This window comes from Vulpes vulpes, chromosome X (genome assembly GCF_048418805.1).
Source record: "Vulpes vulpes isolate BD-2025 chromosome X, VulVul3, whole genome shotgun sequence".
NCBI classification, from domain to species: domain Eukaryota; kingdom Metazoa; phylum Chordata; class Mammalia; order Carnivora; family Canidae; genus Vulpes; species Vulpes vulpes.
The window spans coordinates 46,078,509-46,100,057 of NC_132796.1; the positions used below are offsets into that span (position 1 = coordinate 46,078,509).

Genomic DNA, 21,549 nt, shown 5'->3' on the forward strand with positions numbered 1-21,549 from the left:
GGACTGCCCCTCTCAGTCAACCTTGCATCAGTCCCAGTGCAGCAGATCCTTCCTCCAGCAGAGACACCTGCCCAATACATGTTGACCAAACAGAGACATGCAGGGTCTCAGTTCTGCTGGAGGTGCTGTCAGGTCTCATTCCACAAGCATACCAGAATACACTTACTTAAAGCTCACCACAATCAGAATAGGGACCAAACAATGTCCAGAGAAGGAAAGGAGAGTCTCTGCAGACAAATGGCCTAAAAGATAGAGTAGGGAAAAAAAAAAAAAAACGCAGAACACACACAGCACACCCAGAGATAATCTCTAAAGCTCTAAGCCCTGGTCACTATGTAACATCTTCTTCATAAGACTAGTACTTTCAAGGGCAGAAGACCTAATAGACTTTTCTAACACAAAGAAGAAAATGAAGACCTAGACAAAATGTCAAGACAAAGGAATTCATACCAAAAGAAAGAGCAAGGAAAGGTCACATCCACAGATCTAATAGAAACAGTTATAAGTAGTATGTTTCATCTAGAATTTAAAGCAACAATCATAAAGATACTAGCTGAGCCTGAGAAAAGCATAGAAGACTACAGGGACTCCCTTACTGCAGAGATAAAAGAACAAAACTACCCAGGCCAAAATGAAAATGCAAAAACCAAGATTCAAAGTGACTGGGTGTAATGAACGTAGGATGGAAGAAGCAGAGGAACGAATAAGTGATATAGAAGATACAATAATGGAAAATAATAATGAAGCTGAAAAAGAAACAGAAAGAAAAACATTGGCTCACAAATGTAGACATAGGGAGCTCAGTGATTCCATACAGCATAATAATATTCATAAGAGTCCCAGAAGAAGAGAGGGCAGGAGATTTATTTGAGGAAATTAGAGGTGAAAACTTCCGTAATCCGAGGAAGGAAACAGACTTCCAAATACAGGAGCCACAGAAAACTTACATCAAAATCAACAAAAGCAGATCAACATCAAGACATAACACAGTTAAATTTTGTAAACTATAGAGATAAAGCAAAAATCTTAAACACAGCAAGACAAAAAAACAAGTCCTTAACTTACAAGGGAAGACAAATAATCTAACAGCAGATCTTTCTACAGAAACATGGCAGGGCAGAAAGAAGTGGCATGATATGATCAACAGGCTGAATAGAAAAAAAAAATATATGCACCCAAGAATATCCAGTAGGATTATCATTCAGAATTGAAGGAGAGATAAAGAGTTTCCCAGGCAAACAAACACTAAAGGCATTTGTGACCACTAAACCAACCCTGCAAGAAATATTAAAGAGGACTCTTCGAGTGGGAAGGAAAGACCAAAAATGGCAAAGACTAGAAAAGGAACATAGAATATCTCCAGAAACGATGACCAAAAAAGTATCAAATGGCAGTACATTCATATCGAGCCATAATTATGCTGAATGAAAATGGACAAAATAATTCAATCAAAAGACATAGTGTGTCAGAATGGATGAAAAAAAAAAAAAGAAACACAAGACCCATTTATATGCTGCCTACAAGGGAATCATTTCAGACCTAAAATCACCAGTACACTGAAAACTAGAGATGGAGAAATACTTACCATGCAAATGGTTGTCAAAAGAAAGACCAAGTAACAATGGGGAATATCAGAAAAACTAGATTTTAAGCCAAAGGCATAAGAAGAGATGCAGAAGGACACTACATCATAATAAAGGGGTCCATTCAACAAGAAGATCTAACAATTGCAAATATTTATGCTGCAAACTTGGGAATACTCAAATGAATAAAACAAATAATAAGAAACATAAAGTCATTGGTAATAATACAATAAAAGTAGGGGACGTTAACATCCCACTTACAACAATGGGCAGGTCATCTAAGCAGAAAACCAATAAGGAAATAATGGCTTTGAATGACGCACTGGACCAGATGAACTTAACATATGTAGTCAGAACATCCCATCACATAGCAGCAGAATACACATTCTTTTTGATTGCACATAGGAAATGTCCTATGAATAGGATCTATTTCTGGATCTATTCTCCAGAATAGATCATGTATCAGGTTACATATCAGTCCTCAACAAGTACAAAAATATTGAGATCATACCATGTGTATTTTCTCATCACAATACTATGAACTTGAATTCCATCACAAGAAAATTATTGGAAAGACCACAGATACATGGAGACTAAAAAGCAATCTACTAAAGCATGAAAGGATCAATAAGGAAATTAAATAAATAAATAAAAATACATGAAAACAAGTGAAAATGGAAACACAATGCTTAGAAACCTTTGTGATGCAGTAAAGGCAGCCTTAAGAGGCAACTATATAGCAATAAAGGCCTACCTCAGGAAGCAAGAAAAATCTCAAATAAAAACATAAACTGATACCTAAAGGAGATAGGGAAGGAACAGCAAATGAAACCTAAAGTCAGCAGAAGAAAGGAAATAATAAAGATTGAGAAGAAATACATGATAGAGAAACACACACACACAGACACACGCAGTAAAGCAGATCCATGAGGCCAGGAGGTGGATTTTGAAAAATACTAAAAAAATTGATAAACTCCTAGCCAGATTCATCAAACGAGGGAAAATCTAAATAAGGAAGCCAGGATGGCTCAATGGTTGAGCATCTGCCTTCAGCCCAGGGCATGATCCCAGGGTTCCAGGATCGAGTCCCACATGAGGCTACTAGCAGGGAGCCTGCTTCTCCCTCTGCCTATGCCTCTGCCTCTCTTTCTGTATCTCTCATGAATAAATAAATAAAACTTTCAAAAAAGTCACATATAAAAAAATAATCCAAATAAATAAAATCATGAGTGAGAGAGGAGGAATCACAACCAATACCACAGAAATACAAACAATTATAAGAGAATATTATGAAAAATTAAATGGCAACAAATTGGGAAATCTCAAGAAATGGATGCATTCCTAGAATCTTCTAAACTAGCAGAACTAAAACAGGAAGAAAACTTGAACAGATCCAGAACAAGCAAAAATTAATAAATGGATAGATGATAGATAGATAGAAACAGTAATCAAACATCAACCAAGAGACAAAAGCACGGCCAGATGATCACAGCTGAATTCTACCAAACATTTATTTTTGTTTTAAATATTTTATTTATTTATTCCTGAGAGACAAAGAGAGAGAGGCAGAGACATAGGCAGTGGGAGAAGCAGGCTTCCCGCGGGGGAGCCCAATGTGAGGCTCAATCCCAGGATTCTGGGACCACACCCTGAGCCGAAGGCAGACGCCCAACAACTGAGCCACCCAGATGTCCCTCTACCAAACATTTAAAGGAGAGTTAAAGGGATCCGAACAATGACTGTCCCAGTCCCACAGGAAGCCCACCTTGGCAGCCCCCTGGTGCAGTCACAGGACTCTGCTGGGAGACAAGAATTCATGCTCACTCAGCAGGGCACTTGCACAGGGATGGCCAGCAACAGTTGGGGCCAGTGCATGCATTTGAGATCCAGGCAGAGGTGCAGCCCTCTGCCTGCCCAACTTGCAAGGCTGCCAGGAAGGGGCAATCAGGAGGGTGTGCAGAAGTCCACCTGCCCAATGTGTCTGCAGTACTTTGCCAACCCCATGAGGCTCGACTGCAGGTGCAACAACTGTTGTGCATGCCTCACCCATTGCTAGGGCGAGATGGAGACCGACAGGTGATGCCCACAGCGCCAGGAGATCTTCCTGCAGCAGCACATGAGACCCAGTTGGCACCTGGCCAACATAACACAGCTAGTGAAACAGATGTGCACCTTGTGGTCATTGGGGGCCCTGGCCGAGATGGGGGTGTGGGAGAAGCACCACAAGTCCCTGAAGGTGTATTGTGAGGCGGACCATGTGCCCATCTGTGTGGTGTGTGGCTGCTTCTGCAAGCACATTGGCCATAGCATGCTGCCGCTCAAGAAGGCAGTGGAGGACTTCAAGGAGCAAATCCAGAACCAGCTGGACCACCTGGAAAGACTGAAAGACTTAAAGAAGAGGTGCTGGGCACAGGGGGAGCAGACACGAGCTGAAATCTTGAGCCTGAACCAGATGGAGAGGGAGAAGATCGTCTGGAAGTTTGAGCAGCTCTCTCACTCCTTAAAGGATCATGAGTATCATCTCCTGGGCCACCTTGAGGAGCTAGATTTAGCTACCTACGACAGCATCAGTGGTGTCAACACCAGATCTCCTGCAATGTCTACCACCCGAGTAGCCTGATCACCCAGATGGAAGAGAAGCAGCAGCAGCCTACCAGGGAGCTCCTGCAGAACATCAGGGACTCATTGAACATACGTGAAACAATCAGGATCCCTGATCCTTTGATCACACTTCTAGATCTGCAAGAGGGAAAAAAAGCCACATTTTCACCCCAAACCGTCTCTTCTTGCCTGAAAATCTGAAGCAGTTCACAGGAAAAATTCAGCCAATATGGGGAAAATTCAAAAATTGAGAGAGGCTCAATCATACTCAGTAGGTATGACTCTAGACCCAGACACGGCCTACCCCACCTGAATCCTTTCCTGCAGCATGTACCTTTGGCATAGTTACTTCTAGCAGGACCTAACCAACAACCCAGAGCTGTTAAATCTGTTTCCCTGCGTCTTTGGTGCTCCAAGATCGTCGCTGGGAGACACCATTGGGAGGTAGAGATGAGAGATAAGGCCAAGCAGACCTTGATGTATGTGAAAACTCAGTGTGCAGAAAAGGTAGAGTAATTTTGTCCACCCAGAATGGATTCTGGACAGTGTCTTTGTGGTATGGGAAAGAATACTGGGCTCTTACCTCCCCAGGGACTTCCCTCCCCCAGTGGACCCCTCTCCAGTGGGTGGGGATTTTCTTGGACTATGATTCTGGTGAGGTCTCCTTCTACAACGTGACAGACAGGTGTCAAATTTTTACTTTCTCTCATGCTACCTTCTGTGGGCCTGTCCAGCCCGAATTCAGTCTGAGATACTTGGGAGGGAAGAGTGCAGCCCCTTTCATCATCTGCCCCTTGAGTAGGATTGATGGGTTTTCTGGCCATGTAGGCAATCATGCTCATTCCATGGAGACCTTATGTTGATGACGTGAACTTGGGCCAAAAGGGCTGTTGGCCATAATCCAACCCCAGGCATACAATGCCTTGTTGCCTTGCCACTTTTTGTTCATTGCAGCTGGCTTTCCTTACCACTCTCCATGCTCCTAAGGTGGGAGACAAGATGTCCACATTTTCTACTATTCTTTCCCTATCCATGCAAATTGTGAGATATAATGAGAAGTAACAAGATTGCCTGGAAATAAAAACCAGATGATCAAAATACATACATACATACATACATACATACATACATACATACAGAAGAGTTAATACCTATTCTTCTCAAACTATTTCAAAAAATATAAATGGAGGGAAAACTTCCAAACTCATTCTATGAGGCCAGCATTACCTTGTTACAAAAGACAGACACAGAACCCGTTAAAAAGAGAAATGCAGGCTAATATCCCTGGTGAACAAGAATGCAAAGATTCTCTACATGATACCAGCTGATAGAATCCAACAGTTCATTAAAAGAATCATTTGTGATGATCAACTAGGATTTATTCCTGGATTGCCAGGTGGGCTAAACATTCACAAACCAATCAATGTGATACACCATATTAATAAAAGAACCATGTGATCCTCTCAGTGAATGCAGAAAAAGCACTTGACAAAGTACAACATCCATTCTTGATTAGAAAAAAAATAATAACCACCAAAACACTGGGCATAGAAGGAAAATACCTCAAAATCATGAAGTCCATATGTGAAAAATCCACAGCTAGTATCATTCTCAATGGGGAAAAGCTGAGAACTTTCCCTCTATGGTCAGGAAGAAGACGGGATGTCCACTCTCACCACTGTTTTATAACGTAGTACCAGAAGTCCAACCCTCAGCAATCATCCAACAGAAATAATAAAAGCCATCTAAATCAGCAAGGACAAAGTCAAACTTTCACTCTTTGCAGACAAGATATTCTACGTAGAAAACTCAACAGATTCCACCAAAAAAAAATGTTAGCTCTGATACACAAATTCAGTAAAGTTGTAGGATACAAAATCAATGTACAGCAATCTATTGTATTTCTATATACCAATAACGAAGCAGCAGAAAGAGAAATTAAGGAATTGTTCCCATCTATAATTGCACCAAAACCCATAAGATACCTAGGTTTAAACCTAATCAAAGACATGGAAGACCTGTACTCTGAAAACGATAAAACACTGATGAAAGAAATTGAAGGTGATATGAGGAATTGGGAAGACATTCCCTGCTCACGCACTGGAAGAACAAGTATCATTAAAATGTCTATACAACCCGAAGCAATCTATAAATTTAATTATATTGCCATCAAAATAAAAACATTTTTCACACAGCTAGAGGAAGGAAAGAACTGTAAAATTTGTACAGTACACCAAAAGACCCCAAATAGCTAAAGCAACCTTGAAAAAGAAAACCAAAGCTAGAGGCGTCCCAATTGTGTACTTCAAGTTCTATAAAAAAAATAAAAGTTGTAGTGATCGAGACAGTATGGTACTGGCATAAAAATTGATGCATAGAATAATAAAACAAAATAGAAAACTGAGAAATGAACCCACACTATATGGCCAACTTTTGACAAAACAGGAAAGTATATCCAATGGGAAAATGACAGTCTCCTCAACAAATGGTGTTGGGAAACCTGGACAGCAGCATATAAAAGAATGAAACTCGACCACTTTCTTATATTGTATGCAAAAATGAATTCACAATGTATTAAAGACTCAAATGTGACCCCTGAAATCATAAAAATCCTAGAGGAGAACATAAGTAGTAACTTCTTTAACATTGGCTTTAGCAAGTTCTTTCTAGATATGTCTCCTGAGGCTAGGGAAACAAAAAGAAAGATTAACTGTTGGGTTTTCATTAAAGAAAAAAAAGCTTCTACACAGCAAAGAAAACAATCAAGGAAATTAAAACATAACTTACAGGATAGGAGAAGATATTTGCAAATGACATATCTGATCCAAAATCTATAAAGAATCCAAAATCTATAAAGATCTTATAAAATTCAAGTCCCCCAAAATAAGTAATCTGATTCAAAAATGGGCAGAAGGACAAACATTGTATGTTCTCATTCATTTGGGGAATATAAATAATAGTGAAAGGGAATATAAGGGAAGGGAGAAGAAATGTGTGGGAAATATCAGAAAGGGAGACAGAACATAAAGACTCCTAACTCTGGGAAACGAACTAGGGGTGGTGGAAGGGGAGGAGGGCGGGGGGTGGGGGTGAATGGGTGATGGGCATTGAGGGGGGCACTTGACGGGATGAGCACTGGGTGTTATTCTGTATGTTGGTAAATTGAACACCAATAAAAAATAAATTTATTATTAATAAATAAATAAATAATAAATAAATAAATAAATGGGCAGAAGACATGAATAGACACTTTTCCAAGGTAGACATACAGATAGCCAACAAACACATGAAAAGATGCTCAGCATTACTGATCATCACAGAAATGCCAATCAAAATTACAACGAGATATCATCTCACACTGTCAGATTGGCTAAAATCGACAAGACAAGAAACAATTGGTGGTAGCAAGGATGTGAAGAAAGGACTAGCCTCTTGCACTTTTGATGGGAATGCAACATAGTGCAGCTTCTCTGGAAATAGTATGGAATTCCTCAAAAAGTTAAAAATAGATCTACCCTACCTTCCAGCAATTGCACTACTAGGTGCTCAAATAATACAATACTATTAATTCAAATGGATATATACACCACAATGCTTATCGCAGCATTATTTACAATGGCCAAATTATGGAAACAGCCCAAGTGTCCTTTGACTGATAGGTGGATAAAGATATGGTATGCTCATGCAATCAAATACTACTTAGCCATAAAAATGAATCCATCCATGTCACTCAAATGGATTGAGCTAGAGAGTGTTATGCTAAGTGAAATAAGTCAGAGAAAGACAAATACCAGATTATTTCACTCGTGTGTGGAATTTATGAAACAAAATAAATGATCAAGGAGGGGGGAAGAGCGAGAGAAAGAGAGGTAAACCAAGAAACAGACTCTTAACTAAGGAGAACAAACCGATGGTTACCAGAATGGAAGGGGGGGGGCCGGCAGATAGGGTAAACAGGTGATGAGGATTAAAGAGTACACTTGAAATGGTGAAACACTATGTTAAACTAATATTACACTGTATTCACTCACTGGAATTTAAACAAAAACTTAAGAATCTATATAAAGGAAGGGACAATGGAATTAAAAAGACACAAGAGAAAATATGTACTTACAAAAAGTTGGCAATAGAGGGACATAGAACAAAAAAGATATACGACATAAAGACAACAAAAAGCAGAGTGGCAGGATTAAATTCCATCACAGCAGTAATAACATTAAATGTAAATGGGTTTCAAAATCTCCAAATGAAACACAGACATTGATGGAATGAATTTAAAAATATATGGTTCAACAGAAGCTCACTTTACATTCAAAGACACAAATTGGTTGAAACTATAAGAATGAAAAAAAAAAAGCAACTATAAGAATGGAAAATATTCCATGCTAACAGTAAACTAAAGAGAGCTGGGCTAGTATACAGATGCAAATAGAAAATAGGCTATAAAAGAGGAAAAAAAGTAATTATATAATAATAACAGGGGCAATCCCTCAAAAAATATAATTATAAACATATAAGCACTTAGCCACAGAGCTCCAGAACAGATGAAGCCAAAACCAAAACAGCAAAAGGTTGAAATAGACATATTTCACCAGGGCCTATAAAACACTCTGAAGGACAGGATACACATTAGGACACAAAACAATTACCAATAAATTTAAAATTCTTGAAATCATAGAATGTGCATGGAATTACATTCCATGAGTGAGATCTCCCATGCAGATTTGGAAAATCAGAAATGGATGAAATATTTTAAAACATTTTTTAAAAGATTTATTTATTTATTTGAGATACAGCACCGGCACATGAACATGGAGGGGGGGAGCAAAGGGAGAGGGAGAGAGAAACTTAAGCACACTCTGTGCTGAGTGCAGAGCCCGACACAGGGCTCAATTCAGGACCCTGAGAATAGGACCGGAGCCAAAACCAAGAGTCTGACATTTAACTGACTGTGCACTCCAGGTGCCTCACAAAACACATTTCATGGACTAGTGGGATTAAGAAGAAATCACAGGGAGATCTACAAAATATTTTGAGGTGAAAAAAAAATGTAAGAAACTAAAACTTACAAAATGCACGAAAAGCAGAACTAAGAAAAAATTGGAGCTAAGAACATGACGGAGGAGTCAGGGTCCTCAATTCACTTGGCCCCACCAAATTATCTAGATTATTTTCAAACCATCCTGAAAACGTACAAATTCGACCTGAGATTTAAAGAGAGAAGAGCCAGAATGCTACAGAGAGAAGGGTTTTCACTTCTAACAAGGTAGGAAGGCAGAAAAAATAAAATAAAAAAGAATCAAGTGGCAGAGGGGCCCCACGAGGACCCCAGCAAAAGCCTGGTAGTGAAAGCCTCCGGGACAGGAAAGGCCAGTCCCAGAGAAGCAGGAACTTTACTTATTTATTTTTTTCCAAGGACAGAGGTCTTTATTTTTTTATTTTTATTTTTTTACATATTTTTTTGAATTGGAGATCAATTTGCCAACATATGGCATAACACCCAGGGCTCCTCCCATCAAGTGCCCCCCTCAGTGCCTGCCACCCAGTCACCCCCACCTCCACACACCCCCCACCCCCGCCTATCCACCACCCCTTGTTCGTTTCCCAGAGTTAGGAGTCTCTCATGGTCTGTCTCCCTTTCTGATTTTTCCCACTCATTTTTTCTCCTTTCCCCCTTTATTCCCTTTCACTATCTTTTATATTCCCCAAATGAATGACACCGTATAATGTTTGTCCCTCTCCGATAGACCTATTTCACTCAGCATAATACCCTCCAGTTCCAACCATGTCGAAGCAAATGCTGGGTATTTCTCATTTCTAATGGCTGATTAATATTCCATTGTATACATATACCACATCTTATTTATGCATTCATCTTTCCATGGACACCGAGGCTCCTTCCACAGTTTGGCTATTGTGGACATTGTGGACATCAGGGTGAAGGTGTCTCGGCGTTTCACTGCATCTGTATCTTTGGGTTAAATCCCCAGCAGTGCAATTGCTGGGTCATAGGGCAGATCTATTTTTAACTGTTTGAGGAACCTCCACACAGTTTTCCAGAGTGGCTGCAACATTTCACATTCCAACCAACAGTGCAAGAGGGTTCCCCTTTCTCCACATCCTCTCCAACATTTGTGGTTTCCTGCCTTGTTAATGTTCCCCATTCTCACTGGTGTGAGGTGGATTCTCATTGTGGTTTGATTTGTATTTCCCTGATGGCCAGGGATGCGGAACATTTTCTCATGTGCTTGTTGGCCATGCCTACGTCTTCTTTGGTGAAATTTCTGTTCATGTCTTTTGCCCATTTCAGGATTGGTTTGTTTGCTTCTTTGCTGTTGAGTTAAATAAGTTCTTTATAGATCTTGGAAACTAGTCCTTTATCTCATACGTCATTTGAAAATATCTCCTCCCATTCTGTAGGTTGTCTTTGAGTTTTGTTGACTGTTCCTTTTGCTGTGCAAAAGCTTCTTATCTGATGAAGTCCCAATAGTTCATTTTTGCTTTTGTTTCTCTTGCCTTCATGGATGTATCTTGCAAGAAGTTGCTGTGGCCAAGTTCAAAAAGGGTGTTGCCTGTGTTCTCCTTTAGGATTTTGATGGAATCTTGTCACACATTTAGATCTTTCATCCATTTTGAGTTTATCTTTGTGTATGGTGTAAGAGATGGAAAAATATTCCATGCTCATGGATTGGAAGAATTAATATTGTGAAAATGTCATTGCTACCCAGAGCAATTTGCACATTTAATGCAATCCCTTTCAAAATACCATGGACTTTCTTCAGAGAGTTGGACCAAATCATCTTAAGATTTGTGTGGAATCAGGAAAGACCCTGAATACCCAGGGGAATATTGCAGAAGCAGGGAGGGCACAGGACAGCGAGGACTCTTCTGCCACTGGCCGCCACCCAAGCTGTGCAGATCAGTGCACCCGTGTTGGCCCAGGAGCACCTAGGCCAGTGTGGACTGCGAGACTACAGTAGTTACGGGGGGTGGGGGGCATGACTCCAGAGCTGGAGACCTGGCCGCTGGCAGTGGCAGTATGGTTGTTCCTCCTGGTATCACCCTGTGCCTGGGAGAGGCATGGCCACCAGGGAACAGGGTAAACAGCGCCCACTGAGCCCAGCACCTGCAGGGGGCGTGGCAGCTCCCCCAGGTGCAGACACCTGAGAATCAGCACAGCAGGCCCCTCCCCCAGAAGAGCAGCTGGAAGGACAGGGGAAGAGGAAGTTCTTGACCAAGCAGCACTGGAAAATTCCAAGACAAGTCCAGGGATTTACAGTATATGGAACCAGAGGGTATCCTTTCTATTTTTTTCTTCCTTTTTCCAGTACACTTCGTTTTTACATCAGACTGTAAATTTCCAATTTTTTTTACTCTTTTCCCACCTAACTACAATAATTTACCACCTCTTCATTTTTAAGATTCTGCCTTCTTGACTTCCATACTTCTATAAGTGGATATATTTTCCACTTCTAGATTCCCCTCAACATACTGAACTTAATTTTGGGACATACACAAGATATATTTGTTTTATATTTTTTGTTTTCTCTGATTCATTTGGTTCTAAAATGGCAGAAGTCAATACCTTCTAAAACATGACCAGCATTCACCCAGAACCAAGTGGTATACCATGCTGGTTCATTCTGTGAGACTTCTCATTCTCATTCTGGCCCCTCTTTTATCTCTTATGTTTTGGTGGTCAATGTTGGGGTCCTCCACAAGTATTTCTGGTTTATATAGATTTGGAACTGAGCAACTTCTACCGTAGAGAAATTCATATGCTCAGAAACAAGAGGATTACCCTCTAAAATCCCTCAGGTTGACTACATTCTCCCTCCACTACAACTTCATCACCACCACCATCTCCCAGTACCCCCCCTTTTGTTTTCTTCCACTTTTTTTTCTCTTTTCTTTTTTTTCCCTCTTGCTCTTTGGGATTCGTTGCCCTTTATTTTTTTACCACTGTGTTTTAAAATTTGTTTTTCACTTTATTGATCCTTTGGTTTTATTTCGTTCTGATCTCTGTTTTCAATATCTGGTCTCTGACCTCAGCAGAATCATCTAGCGTGAAATTTACTTAGGAAGTGGTTGATATTCTTGACTCAGCCCACTCATATATCCACTCTACACTGAGCAAAGACGAGAAAGAAGAACTCACCTCAAAAGAAAGAATCAGAACCAGTACTCTTTTCAACAGAGTTACAGAATTTGGATTACAATTCGATGTCAGAAAGCTATTCAGAAACATGAATATAAAGCTACTGGTGACACTGGAACAATGCATAAAGGATTCAAGAGACTTCATGACTGCAGAATTTAGACCCAATCAGGCCAAAATTAAGAATCAATTAAATGAGACCAGATCCTAACTGGGGGTCCTAAAGACGAAGGTTATGAGGTAGAAGAAAGGGTGAGCAACATAGAAGACAAGGTCATGGCAAAGAAGAAAGCTGAGGAAAAAAGAGAAAACAATGAAAAGACCATGAGGAAAGCTTAAGGGAAATAAATGACAGCCTCAGAAGGAAAAATCTACGTTTAATTGGGGTTGCAGAGGGTGCCGAGAGGGACAGAGGGCCAGAAAGCATATTTGAACAAATCATAGCTGAGAACGTTCCTAACTTGGGATGGGAAATAGGCATTCAGATCCAGGAGATAGAGAAGTTCCCCCCCCCCCAGTTCAATAAAAACAATCAACACCTCGACATTTAATAGGGAAACTGGCAAATTCCAAAGATAAAGAGAAAATCCTAAGGCAGCAAGAGACAAGAGATCCCTAATTTATATGGGGAGAACTATTATATTAACATCAGACCTATCCACAGAGTCCTGGCAAGCCAGAAAGCATTGGCAGGATATACTCAGGGTCCGAAATGAGAAGAACATGCAGCCAAGAAGACTCTATGCAGCAAGGATCTCACTCACAATAGAAGGAGAGATAAAGAGATTCGAAGACAGGCAGGAACTGAAAAAAATATGTGACCACCAAACCAGCTCTGCAAGAAATATTAAGGAGGACCCTATAAAAGAAAGAGGAAGCACGAAGAAATAATCCACAAAAACAGGGACTGAATAGGTATTACAGTGACACTAAATTCATGTTTTTCAATGCTCACTCTGAACATGAATGGGCTAAATGATCCCATCAAAAATGCAGGGTTTCAGACTGGACAAAAAAGCTAGACCCATCTATTGGCTATCCACAACAGACTCATTTTAGACCTAAGGACAACTCCAGCCTGAAAATGAAAGGCTAGAGAACCACTGACCATTCAAATGGTCCTCAAAAGAAAGCTGGGGTAGCAATCCTCATTTCAGGTAAATGAAAGTTTATCCCAAAGACTGTAGTAAGAGATGAAGAGGGACACTATATCATACTTAAAGTATCTATCCAACAAGGGGACCTAACAATCATCAATATTTATGCCCTTAATGTGGGAGCTGCCAAGTATATCAATCAAATAACAACCAAAGCAAACGCATACTTAGATAATAATACACTAATACTGGGAGACTTCAACAAGGCAATTTCTGCAACAGACAGATAATCTGAGCACAAAATCACCAGGACAACAACGGCCTTCAGTGATACACTGGATCACATGGATTTCACAGATATATACAGAACTTTGCATCCCGACGCAACCAAATACACTTTCTTCTCAAGTGCACACGGAACTTTCTCAAGAATAGACCACATACTGGGTCACAAATCAGGTCTCAACCAATACCCAAAGATTGGGATTGTCCCCTGCATGTTTTCTGACCACAATGCTTTGAAACTAGAACTCAATCACAAGAAGGGATTTGGAAGAAAATCAAACAGGTGGAGATTAAAGAGCATCCTGCTAAAAGATGAATGGGTCAACCAGGAAATTAGAGAAGGATTAAAAATATTTATGGAAACTAAGGAGAGTGAAGATACAACTGTTCAAAATAATTGGGATACAACGAAAGTAGTCCTGAGGGGGAAATACATCGCAATACAAGCATCGCTCAAAAAATTGGAAACAACTCAAACTAGAAGAAATGGACACACTTCTGGAACACCACGAACTACCAAAACTGGAACAGGAAGAAACAGAAAACATGAGCAGGCCAATAAGCAGGCATGAAATTGAAGCAGTCAGCAAAAACCTCCCAAGACACAAAAGTCCAGGGCCAGATGGCTTCCCAGGGGAATTCTATCAAACATTTAAAGAGAAACAATACCTATCCTACTAAAGCTGTTCCGAAAGATCGAAAGGGATGGAATACTTCCTAAACGTTTTATGAGGTCAGCATCACCTTAATTCCAAAACCAGACAAAGACCCCATGAAAAAGAAGAATTATAGACCAATATCCCTGATGAACACAGATGCAAAAATTCTCAACAAGATACTAGCCAATAGGATCCAACAGTACATTAAGAACATTATTCACCATGACCAAGTGGGATTTATCCCCGGCTTGCAAGGCTGGTTCAACACTCATACAGCCATCAACGTCACAGATCATATCAACAAGAGAAAAAACAAGGACCATAATATGATCCTCTCAATAGATGCAGAGAAAGCATTTGACAAAATACAGTCCATTTCTGATAAAAAATTTTCAGAGTGTAGGGATAGAGGGAATGTTCCTCAGCACCTTAAAAGCCATCTATGAAAAGCTCACAGCAAATATCATTCTCAATGGGGAAACACTGGGAGCCTACGTTCAGGAACAAGACAGGGATGTCCACTCTCACCACTGCTATTCAACATAGTACTAGAACTCCTAGCCCAGCAATCAGACAACAAAAAGAAATGAAAGGCATTCAAATTGACAAAGAAGAAGTCAAACTCTCACTCTTCGTAGATGAAATGTTACTGTACATAGAACACCCAAAAGACCCCACCCCAGGATTGCTAGGCCTCATGCAGCAAGTCAACAGTGTGGTAGGATACAAAATCAATGCTCAGAAATCAGTGGCATTTCTGTACACTAACAATGAGACTGAGGAAAGATAAATTAAGGACTCAATCCCATTCACAATTGCACCGAAAAAGCATAAGATACCTAGGAATAAACCTAACCAAAGAGCTAAAGGACCTATACCCTAAAAACTACAGAACACTTCTGAAAGAAATTGAGGAAGACACAAAGAGATGGAAAAATATTCCATGCTCCTGGATTGGAAGAATTAGTAATGTGAAATGTCAATGCTACCCAGGGCAATTTACACATTCAAAGAAATCCTTATCGAAATACCATGTTGGAACAAATCATCTTAAGATTCCTGTGGAATCAGAAAAAAACCCGAATAGCCAGGGGAATACTGGAAAAGAAAACCAGAGTCGGGGGTATCACAATGCCGGATTTCAGGTTGTAATACAAAGCTCTGATCATCAAGACCATGTGGTACTGGCACAAAAACAGACACATAGATCAATGGAACAGAATAGAGAACCCAGAAATGGGCCCTCAACTCTATGGTCATCTCAAATTTGTCAAAGCATGAAAGACTTTCCACTGGAAGAAGTACAGACTCTTCAATAAATGGTGCTGGGAAAATTGGACAGCCACGTGCAGAAGAATGAAACTAGACCAATCTCCTACAACAGACATGAAGATAAACTCAAATGGATGAAAGATCTAAATGTGAGACAAGAATCCATCAAAATCCTAGAGGAGAACACAGGCAACACCCTTTTTGAACTTAGCCACAGCACAAACTCTTGCAAGATACATCTGTGAAGACAAGGGAAACCGAAGCAAAAATGAACTACTGGGACTTACCCAGGATTAAAAGCTTCAGTGCAGCAAAAGAAACAGTCAGCAAAACTAAAAGACAACCCACAGAATGGGAGGAGATATTTGCAAATGACATTTCAAGATAAAGGGCCAGTATTCAAGATCTATAAAGAACTTATTAAACTCAACAGCAAAGAAAGAAACAATCCAATCCTGAAATGGACAAAAGACATGAACAGAAATTTCGCCAAAGAAGACATAGACATAGCCAACAAGTACATGAGAAAATGCTTCGCGTCACTTGCCATCAGGGAAATACAAATTAAAACCACAATGAGGTACCACCTCACAGGAGTGAGAATGGTGAAAATTAACAAGACAGGAAACAACAAATGTTGGAGAGGATGTGGAGAAAGGGGAACCCTCTTGCACTGTTGGTGGGTATGTGAAATGTTGCAGCCACTCTGGAAAACTGTGTGGAGGTTCCTCAAAGGGTTAAAAATAGAACTACCCTAGGACCCAGTAATTGCATTGCCTGGGATTTACCCCAAAGATACAGATGCAGTGAAATGCCGGGACACCTGCACCCCGATGTTTATAGCAGCAATGTCCACAATAGCCAAACTGTGGAAGGAACCTCAGTGTCCATCGAAAGATAAATGGATAAAGAAGATGTAGTGTATATATATATATATATATATATATATATATATATATATATAATGGAATATTGTTCAGCCATTAGAAGTGACGCATACCCACCATTTGCTTCAACGTGGATAGAACTGGCGGGTATTATGCTGAGAGAAGTAAGTCAATCGGAGAAGGACAAACATATGGTTTCATTCACACAGGAAATATATAAAAAAAGGGAAAAGGGATTAAATGGGAAAGGAGAGAAAATGAGTGGGAAATTTCAGAGAGGGTGACAGAACATGAGAGACATCTAACTCTGGGAAACGATCGTAGGGTAGTGGAAGGGGAGGTAGACAGGGGGATGGGGTAGCTGGTTGCCAGGCACTGAGGGGGGGCACTTGACGGGATGAGCACTGTGTGATAGGCTATATTTTGGCAAATAAAACTCCAATAAAAAAATACAGAAAATAAATAAATAAATAAATAGATAGATAGATAGATAAATAAAATAAGAAAAGGAAAGAAAAAAAGATCTAAGAAAAATTTAATACCTCTGATATCCTAGATTATTAAATAATAAAAATCTCAGATCAAACCCCCCAAATCCACACTAAAAAACTAAAATAAATGAGCAAACTCAACATAAAGAAAGCAGAGGAAAGGAAAAATATTATATTATGATGGAAATAAAATAGAGAAAAAAATGCAAAAGAAGAAATTTTTAAAAACTCGGTTTCTTGAATAAAATTATTTTCAAATTGACAACATTTTGCTAGGCAGTCAAATGAAAGAGAGAGCTGGGGGCAAGGAGGGAGAGAGAGGGACAAAATTTTTTTTGTTGTTTATTTATTCATGAGAGACACACAGAGTGAGGCAGAGACACAAGCAGAGGGAGAAGCAGGCTCCATGCAGGGAGCCCGATGTGGGACTTGATCCCAGGACTCCAGGATCACGCCCTGGTCTGAAGGCAGGCGCTAAACCGCTGAGCCACCCAGGGATCCCTAAACAATGTTTTAAACATTTGTTTTTTTTTAAGATTTAATTTATGTATTTGAGACACAGAGAGAGACACAGAGATAGCAAGAGAGAGCAGGAGATGATAGGAGAGGGAGAAATAGGTTCCCCACTGAGCAAGGAACCTGATGTGGGGCTAGATCCCAGGACCCCAGGATCATGATCCGAGCCAAAGGCAGATGCTGAACCAACTAATCCACCCAGCTTCCCCCCATTCCGCCCCAAAGAGATCCATATTGAGACACACTTCAATAGTAGAAAGTCAAATGAAAAAAGAAAGCCTTGAAAGCAGCAAGAGAAAAGTGATGTGTCATGTACAAAGGAGCTTTTATGAAGTTATAAGCAAAAACCATGCAGGCCAGAGGCAGTGAGGTCATATATTTAAAAGATGAAAGAACAAAATTTCAGCCCAGAGTACAGATATAGGTAAACCTGTGCTTCAGAAATGAAAAAATTACAGCCTTCCTGGAGAAACAAATGATGAGGGAATTCATTAAGTCTAGAGTTGCTTTATGAGAAAAGTTGAATTCAAATTGAAATAAAAGGACACAAGATAAAAACATGAAGCCATATGAAAATATAAAATTTTCATATAAAGTAAATATATGAATAAATAGAGAATCTTGTATATGCCAATTTTGGTGAGTTTAATTCTGGAATATAATTTCAAAACCAAAACCATAGAAAGCACTGAAAGTCTATGTAATGAGTACATAAAATATAAAAATGTAGTTTGTGTTATCAATAACATAAAGTCGGTGGGGCAGCACTGTAAAGAACAGTTTCCATGTGATTGAAATTGAGTTCCCATTCGTTTTAAATATATTGTTCTTTCAGATATTTTATATATTTCTCATACCACAAAGAAAATGTATATAGAATACACATAAAAGGAGATGAGAAGAGAGTCAAGGCACATCACTAGAAAAGTAACAAAATATAAAGGAAATCAGTTAAAGAGGAAATGAGGACCAGAAAACATACCAAGTATATAGAAAACAATTAAGATAATGACAGTAGTAACTATTTCCCCATCAATAATTACTTTAAATGTAAGTGGATTAAACTCCTCAATAGAAAACACAGATGGGCATAATATTGTCTTTTTAAAAAGGGACTTAAAGGGGCACCTGGGTGTCTCAGTGGTTGAGTGTCTGCCTTTGGCTCAGGTCATGGTCTTGGGATCCTGGGATCGAGTCCTACATCGGGCTCCCCACAGGGAGTCTGCTTCTCCCTCTGCCTCTCTCTCTCTCTCTCTCTCTCTCTCTCTCTGTGTGTGTGTGTGTCTCATGAATAAATAAACAAAAGAAAAAATTTTAAAAAGGACTTAAAGATATCCTGGCTACAAAACATTCACTTTATATTTGAGGAAACATGGACTGAAAGTGAAAGGATGAAAAAAATCCTATGCCAATGGGAACCACAAGCAAGCAGGGATCTGATAATATCAGACAACACAGACTTTAAGTTCAACAGAAAATACAAAGAAGGACATTATATAATTAAAGAGTTAATTTACCAGAAGTATATAATAATAAATGTATATGCACCAAATATCAGAACCACTAAACAAATGAAGCAAACATTGATAGAATTTAAGGGAGAAAAAGACAAGAACACAACAATAAAGGAGACTTTAATAATCACATTGAATAATGGATGGAACAACCAAATAAAAGATCAATAAAGAAGTAGAAGACTTAAAAAACTCTATTGAACAATTGGACTTAATAAACATATAGAAAAGCAGAATACATAACCTACTCAAGTGCATATGCAATATTCTCCAATATAAACCACATATTAAGCCACAGAACAAAATTAAAAAGATGGAAATAATACAAAATACCTTTTTTTTTAAACCATAACGGAATGAATCAGTAGCAGACAGAAAACTGAGAAATTCACAAATACGTAGAAAGTAAACAATCCAGTATTCAACAACTGATAGACTGAAGAATTGAAAATAGGACTTATAAAACATATTGAGAAAACAAAACAAAACAAAATCTACCAAATCTTATGGAACACAGTAAAAGTAGTGCTACGACAGAAGTTGATAGCTGTGACCACTTATATTCAAAAAAGAATCATCTCCAATCAAAAATCCAAAGCTATCGTCACAGAAGTAAAAAAAAGAAGAAATGATAACCCAAATCTACAGAAAGAAAGTAATAATATTAGAGCAGAATCAACCAAAGAGAAGAGAAATTTAAAAAAACTAAGTAGGCTTGGTAGCGGCGTGTGAGCGGGCCAGGCAGGCAGCTGAGTTTTCCAAGAAATAACTTCACCAAGATGTCCAGTGATAGGCAAAGGTCCAATGATGAGAGCCCCAGCACCGGCAGTGGTAGTTCAGGTGCAGACCAGCGAGACTCGGCCGCTCCAGAACCTGAGGAACAAGAAGAAAGAAAACTTTCTACCACCCAGCAGAAGAAAAACACCAAACTCTCTAGCAAAACCACTGCTGTTATCCACTAGTGCTAAAAGAATTCAGAAGGAGCTAGCTGAAATATCTCTTGATCTTCCTCCTAACTGCAGTGCTGGGCCTAAAGGAGATAACATTTATGAATGGAGATTGACTATACTTGGTCCACCAGGTTCTGTATATGAAGGTGGTGTGTTTTTTCTGGATATCACTTTTTCATCTGATTATCCATTTAAACCACCGAAGGTTACTTTCTGCACCAGAATCTATCACTGCAACATCAACAGTCAGGGAGTCATCTGTCTGGACATCCTTAAAGACAACTGGAGTCCTGCTTCGACTATTTCAAAGATTTTGCTGTCGATTTGTTCTCTTTTGACTGATTGCAACCCTGTGGATCCTCTGGTTGGAAGCATAGCCACTCCGTATTTGACCAACAGAGCAGAACATGACAGGATAGCCAGACAGTGGACCAAGAGATATGCCACATAATTTACAGAACTTGTATGCAGTGTGAAGGAGCGGAAGGCCCCTTCCCACTATGCTGCAAGTCTTTATAGCTTTTACAATACGGACTTCTGTGTAAATGTTATACTGATTCCTTTTGTTGTTGTCGTTGTTATACTGATTCTACTCTCTGCCTTTATCCTTTGGAGACTGGGAGACTCCCCAAAAAGGTAAATGCTATCAAGGGTAGAACTTTGTAGCTGTAGATTAGTTATGTTTAAAATGCCTACTTGCAAGTCTTGCTTCTTTGGGATATCAAAATGTATATTGTGATGTACTAAGGATACTGGCCCTGAAGTCTACCAAATATTATAGTGCATTGTAGCCTAATTCATTATCTATATGAAGTTATAAAAGTAGCCGTAGTTGACTAGGAATTATGTCATTTGTATTAAACTCAGATCTATTTCTGAATATGTGGTTCATGTGTTGTGAAAAATGTTGTACCTTTTACCTTTGTCAGTTTGTAATGAGAGGGTTTCCTTTTACCCTTTGTAGTTCAGAGAGCACCTGATGTATCATCTCAAACACAATAAGCATGGCATAGTTTCCTGTCGTAATATTTTAAGTCACTCCTGTTAGAGGGTGTGTCTGAGATGATTGTTGATGAAATAAAAATGTGGATATGAAGACTGACTATTAAGGACGAGTACGAATAAATGAATTGTTAAATTGAAAAAAAAATAAGTAGGCTTTTTGAAAAGATCACTAAAACTGACATCAGCGAGATTAACAACAACAACATAAAAACAACAAAACAAAACAAACAAAAAAACAAGACCCAAATACTAAAATCAGAAATGGAAGAGGAGTTATTACCACTGAGGTCACAAGGAAGAAATAAAGCAGTATAAGGAAATACTATGGAGGAGAGGTTGAAGATGGCAACAGAACAGGATTACCTTAGGCTCATCTCTTTCCTCAAACACAATTAGATAACTATCAAATCATTCTAGATACCCCAGAAATCAACCTGAAGCCTGACAGAAGAAACTCCACAACTAAAGGGAGAGAGGAAGCCACACTGAAGAAAGTAGAAAGTGCAGAGACATGGTTTAGGGGAGAAATGG

At 39.3% G+C, this 21,549-nt stretch overlaps 2 pseudogenes; both read left to right on the forward strand.

Annotated features, from left to right (window-relative positions):
- Window positions 1–3,429: 3,429 nt before the first annotated feature.
- On the forward strand, window positions 3,430–5,047 carry LOC140596109 (zinc finger protein RFP pseudogene; annotated as a pseudogene).
- Window positions 5,048–19,827: 14,780 nt separating this feature from the next.
- Window positions 19,828–20,464, forward strand: LOC140596197 (ubiquitin-conjugating enzyme E2 E3 pseudogene; annotated as a pseudogene).
- The last annotated feature ends 1,085 nt before the right edge of the window (window positions 20,465–21,549 follow it).